A 13677-nucleotide genomic window follows, 5' to 3' on the forward strand; every position below is an offset into this window, starting at 1 on the left:
ACATTTGTGTACCGTTGGTGATAATCTAAATTAATACAGCCACTCTGCAAAACAATATGGAAGTTCCTCAAAAAAATTAAAAATAGAACTACCATATGATCCATCAATCCCACTTCTGGGTATACATCTAAAGGAAATGAAATCACTATCATGTAACGATATCTTTACCCCACATTCATGGCAGCATTATTCACAATATAAGATGGAAACAACATAAGTATCTACCTACAGATGAATGGATAAAGAAGACTGGTATAAATATATACAATGGAATATTGTTCAGCCTGAGAAATTAGGAAACTCTTCCACTTATGACAATGTGGATGGACCTTTAGGGCATTATGTTTAGTGATATAAGTCAGACATGGAAAGAGAAATATTGTACAGCCTCACTTATATGTAGAATCTAAAAAAGCTGAGCTCATGGAAACAGAAAAGAATGGTTGTTGACAGAGGCTGAGGTTTGGGAGAAATGGAGAAATGTTAATCAAAGGGTAAACTTCCAGTTATAAGATGAATAAGTTCTGAGGATCTAATGTACAGCATGGTGACTATAATTAACAATACTGTATTTTATACATAAAAGTTCCTAAGAGATTAGATTTTAAATATTCTCACTACACACACACACACACACACACACACCGTAATTATGTGAGGTGAGGGAGATAATAACTAACCTTATTGTGGTAACTATTTCACAATATATACATGTATCAAATCACATATTGTACACCTTATACTTACACAATATTATATGTCAGTTATATCTCAGTAATGCTGGGAAAAAATAAAAGACAAAAGATTCCCTTTTTATTACACTGAGAAAAAACAAAAATTCATATTTTTTGTCACAGAAAAATTTTAATAAAGAGATAAAGAGGAAGATTTTAGCAACTTGAAAATTATAATCAAGTGCTGATGATTTTTCTTACAATAATAGCATAATTTTGAAGGATGGCAATACATATTTCATCACATATATTTATCTTAAATCAAAGTTTTAAAATATTTTTGTGTTCTCTGACCACCAAACATACTGATAACATGATAACTGAATTGGGAAGAAACTGTGATTAACATTGTACTCCCCTTTTTTCAGAATGGGTCTTAACAGCAACCATTTGTTTAAAAAAAAATTAATGTGGGAGATATATGGGAAGATAGTGGAAATTCTTGCTCAGGGAAATTAAATTATGGTTAAGTAATTTACTATATATCATAGGATCCTAATTCCTTACAATCTAAATTTAAAATACATATTACACACAATGCTAAGACAGTATATGTATATTAACAACAAATTATAATAGAGTACTTAGTATACTATAACTCTATGTGTATAAATCCTATCTCCTCTGTACCAAACATGTAAATCATTTTATTGACAAGGGAAATTCCTTTTAGTTAGAGTAATTATGTATATATGTATACATACAGAAATAAAAGGTATAAAATTATTCATGTTTTCAGTAGATATCTGCAGTTAATATCAATTACTATAATTAACTAAGGCATTCATACAGAAATAAAGTGAGCTAAAAATTAAGTACATAGAAGCAGAATTGTTTAATTATGAAGAAAAAAGAACCAATTTTGCCAATACAATATAACTAATCAGAGTAGGTGACACAACACACATAGGTTATTATGTTGGACAAACTTTTTTGTCCTTCCCTTTCTGTATTATGTGAAGCTCAAAGAAAGAATACTTACTAAGCTTCAGAAATGAGACACTGAAAATAGGACAAGAATTCACAAAATAGAAACCACTGACCAAAGAGACTTCTTTTTTTCACTTCATGTCTCTTTTATTCCTACATTTATTTCCATTTATTTTAAAGCATCTCTCCTTGTTGTTTTTTGTCCTTTTACTTGGCTACCTGAATCATCAAGGAGGATTAATGTGACTTTGAACCACCATGGACTTCTTTTTCCTTTTTCTCAGCGCACTTCCTTCCTACCCAGGCCACAGATTCTTTGAAGTCAATGGGCAGCACACATCAGAGGTGATTAGTAGGGTTTAGAGCAAACAAGAATAGCTTCCAGACAAAGGCTCATACCTTTCCACAAATATCCCCAGCCTGGAGTGTCACAACTCTTTTCTAGAAAGCCAAGTTACTTACCCTATTCAACTGAGCTCACTTTTAGTCCCTGTGCCTTAGATCTAAGTAAAGCTGTTTGTTTGACTGCTTGGGACAAATCTCTCTTTGGGTCACATACTAAACAATGAACTTTTCCTCTCAGGATTCCTCCCATAGCATGAAACTATCTCTGTGTGTCACCCTTGAGAGAATACTGTAAAGGACCTGAAATATTATTACAGAGTAAAAGGGAAAATGCAGCTGCTAACAAGCACAAAAATGATGAGATGAATATATTTTGAGATGGTTGCTGAACCCTGACAGCTGACTGAAAGCTAATCAGGCAAAGCACCGCCCCCAATGCCAAAGAGAATTCTGGCCAAGGAGAGGAACTCCCTCTTGTAATTACGGGAAACTGAGTAGCATGTTGTAATCGAAAAAGGACCGGCTGCGTTCTGAACCTGCCTCTGCCGTTAACACCTGAATAGCCTTGGGCAAGACAACCTACCTCTTCGAGCCTATTTCTTAATGAAAAGGGTCCAGAGAAGAAAATTTCTGTTTCCTTCCAGAATCCCATGACAAAAACATCACAAAATGTACTAATCCAAATGTTTTCATCATTATCACTCGTGCTGGAGACTGGTTGGGTTTCAAGGATCAAGAAGCAAAAGTAACCCACAAGGGACCATTAAAAATAAAGAGAAAACAGGATACAAGACAAAAATAAATCAAATGCCATTTTTTTCTGAAATGTCACTAACATGAAAATGAGAACTGGAAAGCTGAGTAGCTGTAGCTAACATAAGGTCATGTACAAGAAGATACTGATTTGGGATGGAAATGCCTTCTTGTACCTCACATATCCTGTCATCTATAGCTACTCCTTAATTTGAACTCAGTGAAGATATTAAAAGAAAAAAAAAACTTGCTGCCAACTTTTCATAATGTTTTTATAGTATTCTTTTTTGGGCAAAACAGACACATGATTCTTGATAATTTTCTTCTTACCAGCCTTTTTAACTATTTATATTTCTAATTACTTATGATGAAAAACTTATGATTAATGAATTATGCAATATCTAACATACCTTTGGGTGGCCTAGAAGGCAAAAATAACATATAAAAGCATAGAGCTATAAATGTTGGAAAACCCAGTAAACATTTATTTTGCTAGTATATGAATAAACAGAAACCTCAGCAGACATGATTTTCATAGACACAAGCCAGAAATGAACTAGTGGAAACAAAACCTGCTTTCAACAGAAGCTAAGTGGTAAGAGAAAATTAAGTTTATTTTGATTATGAATAAACTAATTTATTCAGTGCAAGACAAATTCCAGATATATTTTATTTCATAAACAACATTAACTAAGCAAAATTCATAAATGAGCCAAGTATCTAAAAATAAAAATATAGAAAAATTTAATTTGGGGGGATAAAAGTAGACAAGGAAGAAAAATCCAGCAACTCTGAAACATGGGAAATCTTTACATAACCAAATTAACACAGCAGTTTTAAGAAATACCAATGTTTTGATAATGAACATGACATGAAGACTAGGTCTCAAACGACTTTCTGTGGCAAAATTTTTTCCATTAAAATAATTGGTTTCTGAGTCAATACTTTTCTAAACAGTAATTAATGAGAACTACTGACAGTGGAGATAGGGAACAATGATATTCCTGGGTTAACTATGGGGAAAATTAGTTCAATGTCTCTGCTTATGGGCTAAATTGTTACTTAAAGGGAAAATAATGGAAAGAAAAGAAAGTGTATATCTTTCTCAGGATGATATCATCATTATATTGGCCTATCTAAATGGAAAGTAGATCCAGGATATAAGCACATTTCATTTCTATATTATTAATTGAATGAGTTATACAATGAAAGAAAGATTAATTCAGTATCAGAGTAGATTGCTGATGTCAAGTAAGTGTTAGTTGCAAAGGCAAATCAGAATTACCTCCAAAATTTATTTCTAAAATTTTTTCATATGGTTTTTCCACTGTTATATATGGAGAGATATGTTTGGAGATCCTGAAAAATCTGTTCTTTCTAGTTTAAGTGACTCATCTGTTTCACTAAATTACTAATATACACTATATTGATAAGGCACTAAGATAAATTTGGAGTTTCAAGGAGAAAGATCTTTCAACATACTTTAGGTCTATTGTCTTTGAAAATATAAATGTTTACAAATATGAAAGGGGGTTTCCCTGGTTGCGCAGTGGTTGGGGGTCCACCTGCTGATGCGGGGGACGCGGGTTCGTGCCCTGGTCCGGGAGGATTCCACGTGCCGCGGAGCGGCTGGGCCCGTGAGCCGTGGCCGCTTAGCCTGCGCGTCCGGAGCCTGTGCTCCGCAATGGGAGAGGCCACAACAGTGAGAGGCCCAAGTACCACACACAAAAAAAAAAAAAAAAAGAAGGAAAATACAAAGTACGCTTAAAATTTATTGATTTATTCAATTCCTGCCTTCTGTGAATCAAAGTTAACTAGAAAGAACCTGAATGAATAAGAAATGGCTAATATTAAATCACTGAGTGCTTTGCTCACAAGTCAACCAACATACCTCTGTGATTAGAACTTTTTACATTTCAGTCAGAAAAATGGTAGAAGCTATAAATAAGCTCTTATTATCTTTAGGCCACAGTATAATTACACCATATCTTTTCCATTCAGAAGTTACATAGTGGCAATTTCCTAGGTATCTTTTTAAATGTGTCCTCAAATTTTATCCCCATTTTGTAAGTGAGGAAACTAATATACAAATAAGTTTACTGAAAAGAAAGATACTAATTATCATACTAATTATAAATTAGTATGCTCTTCTAGATCTATAATATAGTACTTTATCTTGAGGGTTTAAACAATCTTCTATTTCAATAGCAAGCCAATTGCATCATTAAGGAATTTGGATAGAATCAGGAAATTTACTAATATAGATAGTTCAAACATGAGACTTTGAGATTAAAATTAGAAAAAAAAAATTTCATTAAAAAAAATCCATCATGGCTAAGCTTTTTTTAACTTATGAAGAGGGAAGAAATCAGTGACAGGTAGACAGAAGGAAGAAAGAGAGGAAGGGAGAGAGAGAAGGAGGGAAGGAGGCAGGCAGGAAAGGGCATGATGGGAGGAGGTACCTTTCAGTACCATGAAAAGTACAGTAGTGCAGTACAACAGCTGGCATACAGGGGCTGGCATCAAGTGAAAAGGCAAGAAGAGTTACTGACTGAAGGAGGGAGAGGAGGTGGGAGATGGTAGAGCTGAAGGATCATCAGCAATAGAAGATGGGGGGAAACTGCAATTTTGCTCACACCTGACGTTAATGGCACGGGTTCTGGTTCCTTGCTGGATTCAATTCTATCCACCCTCTTGAAAAAATGACATCACTGGGTAGTAGCTCGTTTCTTCTCATCATAGATGACACGGTGGCACTGGACTGCATTATGAATGGCTGCTGCAACCTTTATGTACCGTTCTACGTTTGGGCCCTGTGCCTCAAAAACTAACAGTGCCTCCACAATAAAGAAAAATCCCCTTGTTATTGCCTGCGTTGTGAATCTCTTCGGTTCCTCACTCACTTCTTCTTCCTCTCTTTATCATTTCTCTGGGCCTCCAATTCCATCAGGTCTTCATTAGTAAGCTCCTCGTGTGGCACAGCAAGGAGTTCAGTGAAGTCGTCCTCTTGCAGATCTAACTCCAGCTTCTTGCTGAGGGTCACTAAGCTGCTGAAGACCTCTTTGGAGTCCTCATCCACCTTCTCAGATCCATGAAAATTGTGAACAAACTGTGGGCAAAGGTTCTTCTGAACCCCATTCATGGGATGGCCACAACCACAGGCCAAGCAAAGGCGATGTTTTTTTATGGCCTTGTAGATGTTATAGTCCTTCCAAAATTGTCACAAGGTTGTTCCTGATTCATCAGTCATCTTTACTGCCTGATGAAAAGTGTGACATAAATAATATTTCTTTTTTTTTTTTTTGCGGTACGCGGGCCTCTCACTATTGTGGCCTCTCCCATTGTGGAGCACAGGCTCCGGACGCACAGGCTCAGCGGCCATGGCTCACGGGCCCAGCTGCTCCGCGGCCTGTGGGATTCTCCCGGACTGGGGCATGAACCCGTGTCCCCTGCATCGGCAGGCGAACTCTCAACCACTGCGCCACCCGGGAAGCCCTGCATTGTCTTTCATTTTATTTAGGCATCTAGCTGTAATGTAAAGTTGGATCATGAAATATTCCATATTTTAATACAGATGAGAGAAAAACAAATGTCTTTGTGTGACTTGTAGCCAGACATCCCGATATAAAAGCTTTTATATTAGCTAAGATTTGATAACAAAAGAAGAAGCATTCAGTGATATATAAAAAGGAATATTTTACCAGAATTAGACTTTACGCATTTGTGGGAGCTAGTTCAGTGGTCTAGTGGCTATGGCTCTGCATGTAGTTTTAGGACTGAATTCAGGTCTATAGGGGTTGAAAAGGAAAGAGGAATAGCAGGGGAAAACAAGGACTAACTGGAAGCCATATCTGTCTCTTACCACCTCCAGTCTTTATGATAAGGGCCACCAGCAGGATAGCCTGCAGCTCTTCACTGTGGATCTGCACACCACTGGCCCATGATTCAAAGCTGAAGGAGAAGATCTAGTGGGAGCAGAACAGACTGCAAGTAGGATTGCTGTTCCCAAACAACTATTGAGCCCACATATGAGTGAGGATATGTGGAAGCAGCAATAGCACCTGGCCCTGCACCAAACTTGAGAGCATAAAAAATAGGGCCGGGCTTCCCTGGTGACGCAGTGGTTGAGAGTCCGCCTGTGAATGCAGGGGACATGGATTTGTGCCCTGGTCTGGGAAGATCCCACATGTCGTGGAGTGGCTGGGCCGGTGAGCCACGGCCACTGAGCCTGTGCGTCCAGAGCCTGTGTTCCACAACAGGAGAGGCCACAACGGGAGAGGCCACAACAGTGAGAGGCCCGCGTACCGCAAAAAAACAAAAACAAACAAACAAAAAAACATAGGGCCACTTCTCCTTCCACAAAAACTTCTCTTATGGCCAATCTAACTTGACACCATGCAGTGAAGAAAATCTGTGAAACATGGCTCTAGCTTAGCTAAATTGACACAGTGAAAAGAAGCAACATAGGTTTTACTGCAGAAAGAAAATTGAGAAAACTAACATAAATCTTTTTACATAAATTAACCGGGAAGACATAAAATAGGCTTCCAAAGAATGTCCACAGGCTGCCTCAGGTTGTGGAGACTTCCTGGGCTAAGCCATCTGCTCAATTCAGAAAAGGTCATCTGATACCCACAATTGGAAATAAGCCAGAAGAAGAAAAAAATATTAGTAAAAATTGTATGTGATGAAACAGTCCCTTTACCCTTTCATAAATAGATAGAGGATATAGACACGGAGATAGAGATACATAAAATTTAAAATAATCTATTCTTTTTTATAGTTGAAGATATATCAGTACCATCAACCATGGTAGTTCAGAGCCTCTGAGTTGAAATTAATAGTAGGCATGCTTGACTGTCACTGTTTGCAGATGACATGATACTATACATAGAGAATCCTAAAGATGCTACCAGAAAACTACCAGAGCTAATTAATGAATTTGGTGACGTAGCAGGATACAAAATTAATGCACAGAAATCTCTGGCATTCTTATACACTAATGATGAAAAATCTGAAAGTGAAATCAAGAAAACACTCCCATTTACCACTGCAACAAAAAGAATAAAATATCTAGGAATGAACCTACCTAAGGACACAAAAGACCTATATGCAGAAAATTATAAGACACTGATGAAAAAAATTAAGGATGATACAAATAGATGGAGAGATATACCATGTTCTTGGATGGGAAGAATCAACATTGTGAAAATGACTCTACTACCCAAAGCAATCTACAGATGCAATGCAATCCCTATCAAACTACCACTGGCATTTTTCACAGAACTAGAACAAAAAATTTCACAATTTGTATAGAAACACAAAAGACCCTGAATAGCCAAAGCAATCTTGAGAAAGAAAAACAGAGCTGGAGGAATCAAGCTCCCTGACTTCAGACTATATTACAAAGCTACAGTAATCAAGACAGTATGGTACTGGCACAAAAACAGAAATATACATCAATGGAACAGGATAGAAAGCCCAGAGATAAACCCATGCACATATGGTCACCTTATCTTTGATAAAGAAGGCAGGAATGTACAGTGGAGAAAGGACAGCCTCTTCAATAAGTGGTGTTGGGAAAACTGGACAGGTACACGTAAAAGTATGAGATTAGATCACTCCCTAACACCATACACAAAAATAAACTCAAAATGGATTAAAGACCTAAATGTAAGGCCAGAAACTATCAAACTCTTAGAGGAAAACATAGGCAGAACACTCTATGACATAAATCACAGCAATATCCTTTTTGACCCACCTCCAAGAGAAATAGAAATAAAAACAAAAATAAACAAATGGGACCTAATGAAACTGCAAAGCTTTTGCACAGCAGAGGAAACCATAAACAAGACCAAAAGACAACCCTCAAAATGGGAGAAAATATTTGCCAATGAAGCAACTGATAAAGGATTAATCTCCAAAATTTACAAGCAGCTCATGCAGCTCAATAACAAAAAAACAAACAACCCAATCCAAAAATGGGCAGAAGACCTAAATAGACATTTCTCCAAAGAAGATATACAGACTGCCATGAAAGAACGCTCAACATCATTAATCATTAGAGAAATGCAAATCAAAACTACAATGAGAGGGGCTTCCCTGGTGGTGCAGTGTTTGAGAGTCCGCCTGCTGATGCAGGGGACACGGGTTTGTGCCCCGGTCCGGGAGGATCCCACATGCCGCGGAGCGGCTGGGCCTGTGAGCCATGGCCACTGAGCCTGCGCGCCCGGAGCCTGTGCTCCGCAACGGGAGAGGCCACAACAGTGAGACACCCGCGTACCACAAAACAAACAAACAAACAAAAAACAAAACTACAATGAGATATCTCACACCAGTCAGAATGGCCATCATAAAAAGTCTAGAAACAATAAATGCTGGAGAGGGTGTGGAGGAAAGGAAACACTCTTGCTCTGCTGGTGGGAATGTGAATTGGTACAGCCACTATGGAGAACAGTATGGAGGTTCCTTAAAAAACTACAAATAGAACTACCATATGACTCAGCAATACCACTACTGGGCATATACCCTGAGAAAACCATAATTCAAAAAGAGTCATGTACCAAAATGTTCATTGCAACTCTATTTATAATAGCCAGGAGATGGAAACAATCTAAGTGTCCATCATCAGATGAATGGCTAAAGAAGATGTGGCACATATATACAATGGAATATTACTCAGCCATAAAAACAAACAAAATTGAGGTATTTGTAATGAGGTGGATGGACCTAGAGTCTGTCATACAGAGTGAAGTAAGTCAGAAAGAGAAAGACAAATACCGTATGCTAACACATATATATGGAATTTAAGCAAAAAAAAATGTCATGAAGAACCTAGGGGTAAGACAGGAATAAAGACACAGACCTACTAGAGAATGGACTTGAGGATATGGGGAGGGGGAAGGGTAAGCCGTGACAAAGTGAGAGAGTGGCATGGACATATATACACTACCAAATGTAAAATAGATAGCTTGTGGGAAGCAGCCACATAGCTCAGGGAGATCAGCTCGGTGCCTTGTGAATACCTAGAGGGATGGGATAGGGAGGGTGGGAGGGAGGGAGATGCAAGAGGGAAGAGATATGGGAACATATGTATAATTGATTCACTTTGTTATAAAGCAGAAACTAACACACCATTTTAAAGCAATTATACTCCAATAAAGATGTAAAAAAATAATAATAATTAAAAAAAAGAAAAAGAATAGTAGGCATGCTTGAGCTGAAGTCCTGAGAGCCCAACTAACTTCCAACTCTTCTTAATAAAGCTTCCCTTCTTGTTGATCCAAGCTATTTTCTTCATATTTAAGAGCTTGTATTCCTTTTACACCTTTAATTTAGGAAAAAACAAGGGAAAGTCTTATACAATGATGAGACTAATCAATCCACTTGAATGTCAAGTATATACATATTTTTAATTCAGAAAGACCAGTTTGAAATTTGTCAATATTAATCCCATGCAGTTGTAAGTATATATGTGTATTACTTTTCTATTTTCTAGCTTTCAGTTCAGAGGATCAAGTACGTGCTAGATTGTGAAACATCTCATTTTAACTCAATATTTATAGTAGATGTGAGTTGCCATAAGAATACTGATTTATATTTCTATGTGTTGAGGGCCATATCAAGTGCTTGTTTGAATAACATGCAATAAATTATTTGGCTATTAATCAAGAGTAGAGATGGATAAATAACTTTTCAATATTATAAATCCTTCATTTATCTCTAAGTGTTATGCTTTATTCAAAACAGATCCTTAGGAATTTAGCACAGGATGTTCTCCAGGTCCTCCAGGAGATTCAACATGATGTCATAATTTATACTTTAACATGTTACTCCTAGGGCATCCATACACTTAGTGATTACAGGAGTGACTTACAGTAGGAAAGGGCAGCTACTGAGGTTTTAAAAAAAAATGAGGGATAGTGAATATCAAGATGTGGAAAGAAATTAAGGAATGAAAAAAACTAAAAGATATAAGGAGGAAAAAATTAGTAATCATTTGGTGACTACTCATCAAAGAACAGTGTTAAATTGTTTCCTCTCTGTTTCTGTCTCTCTCCCTCTTTCTCTCATATACATGCACAGGCACATGAACAACATTTAAAACAAAAGCTATTGAGCACTGTGATAAGCTCTATAAACACAACCTAGAATAAGACAATGACAACATTCAGTATAATTGAGGAAGCTTGTATAGCCATTTGCCTCCATCCCACCAGAATCATAGTTTCCACTCAATGTTTAACAATTAATTATTTATTGTCATAGCTAAACTTGTATATCTTCTCTTTGAAACTTTTTCTAACACTACTGAATTAGTCATCCCCATTTTGTGTGGTCTAAGTTATTATTTGTGATAATTCTAACTGATCTTCATGATAATTAGTACTAATAACTGTAACAGATACTCTTTCAAAAGATATTATAATAGGTTCAATAGTTTGGGACAGTTGAGTCTGAGACTCTAAAAGAATGTATGAACAGTTGTAGCTTGAGATTGAGTTGTATAGACTGTTGGAGCTTGAGCCACAACTATGGGCCACTAGCTCAGAAGAAAAATATTGTTTAATTTTCATAGTAAATCTTCAAAACAAATGTCTTTTCACCTTGTTTATAAATAAGACACTTGGATCCTACAGAGATTAATTATCTTTAACAAAAATTCTTCGACATAATGAGAAGTATGATTGAGCCCAAGTGTTTATAATGCTAATACCCAATGCTCACTGAATTGCAACCATCTGTATAACTACTGTGTTCTCTGTTTCTTGTACCTGGCAAATGTGGGTTCATATAACACGCATATTAACACTGGCTCATATAAATACTCCATAAATACTCCTTATTAATACTTATCTGAAGTTGATATGCACTAGTGTCAGTTGTCTTTGGTTCTTGTCTGCCCTGATTATTTAGTTCAAGCACCTTATCAGTTGTGGCAAAATTTAAATTCACTCTGGCTGCACAATTTCCTTACCCTATATTGATATTGTACTGAAAAATAAAAATAAATATCAGTAACAACACAGGGTTTTCTTACTGTGCTAATAAAAGTCAAACAGGGCTTCCCTGGTGGCTCAGTGGTTGAGAGTCCGCCTGCCGATGCAGGGGACACGGGTTCGTGTCCCAGTCCGGGAAGATCCCACATGCTGTGGAGCAGCTGGGCCTGTGAACCATGGTCGCTGAGCCTGCGCGTCCGGAGCCTGTGCTCCGCAACGGGAGAGGCCACAACGGTGAGAGGCCTGCATACCACAAAAAGTCAGACAAGTGTTCATTAATAAATAGAGATAAATTAACGTATATTTATTGGATATTTTCTTAATTATTTGTTGATAGGCTTTATGACTTTAATAGACTCAAGTTTTGTTATATTTATGGGTCAATAAACATTTCATATATATATTAAATACAATGTTCATATATGCCTATTAAAGTGAGTCCAACCTACTAAGCAGCAGAAGTGAGTTTTTTAATTGGAGTTTTAAGAATCCTATAGGAGGAGATATGGATATTAACTCTGAGTGCAGTCAGAGGAGAAAGTCTATTGTTCATAGTATTCCCTGTCAAAAAAAAAAAGAAAAGAAAGGAAAATGGAAGGGAAGGGAAGGGAAGGGAAGGAAAAAGCAGGAATTTCTGACTTGATTAGCGTTTACAGAAAAAGAATGAGTGGAGGAGAGAATACTACAGAGTAGATGCAACTAATATTTATACCCATTAGGTTAAATTTGAGGTTTGGCATTATCTTAGTCTATTGACAGTAACCCTATTGTACAGGTCTTCCCAAATTTCCTTGATCACATTAATAGCCAGGTACACTAACTTGCAGAATCATTTGAAGTCTCCAGTAAAGAAGTTTAGGAACATGCATTTTAATGAATTCACATTTGAGGAACAACAGGCAAACTGGACTTTGGAATAGAAAAATATAATTTAGATTCCAAGCTCTCCTGTTAATTATCTATTTGACTTCATATGTATCTTTTTAAAATTAACCTTAGCAGAATTTTTATGGTGTCGATTATGTTTAGAAGACTTCTTTCTTGGTACTACAGTTGAGTATCTTAACTTTATAAAGTAATAGGTTCAAGAGAGATGTGTTCTAATGTCTTTTCCAGCTTCAAAATGTTGATACTAAAGAACAGCTCCATTTGTTTTTTTGCTTATTTGTCTGTGTTATTTTCAAGAGATTTGTGGGAGCATAGCTTATTTGGAAAATGTTGAGATGAAAGGGATAAATTAGCAGAAGTTTAAGCATATTGAGATTATCTCAATAGCCTTCTGATATACACAATTTCAGACACCCTATTAACCTAATCCAAGGAGATACAGTTATGCTTACATGAGTCACTTAGCGTGAGAATTTTTAACAGAATGGTATAACAGTATCAATGAGATTAAAATATATGTATTTAACTTTGCCAAATCACTTGTGTGGCAATCTAGATTAACTATTTGTAGTAAACAACTGAACTATTTGATATGGTAAATTCATACTAATCTCATAAAAATATATAGCTAAAATTTGAATCTCAGAAAATATTTTCATTGCCTCAAATATATTTTATTAATCTTAATATAATCTCTGAAAGTGTACTAAACATATTCTCAATATAAATTAGTTGCTGAAGTATATTCATATTAAAAATAATCACTAATTCAGTCAAGAAAATATTTGTATATCAACAGTATGGGGGAATTTTAAATTTATAGAAGTGATGAAAATAAGGATATTACATTCTAATTTTATTAGTCATAGAAGATCCAGTGGCTAACACCATAATCAAATTTGTGATATTACTGTGCTGGAACTCTGAAATGATAATACTTTGGAGGACTGTTGGGTTGAGTAAATTATATAAGAACTATAAATTATTATGCAACAAAGATGAAATAATCCTATATAATATAGGATGAT

This window comes from Phocoena sinus, chromosome 5, assembly GCF_008692025.1.
Source record: "Phocoena sinus isolate mPhoSin1 chromosome 5, mPhoSin1.pri, whole genome shotgun sequence".
Lineage (NCBI taxonomy): Eukaryota > Metazoa > Chordata > Mammalia > Artiodactyla > Phocoenidae > Phocoena > Phocoena sinus.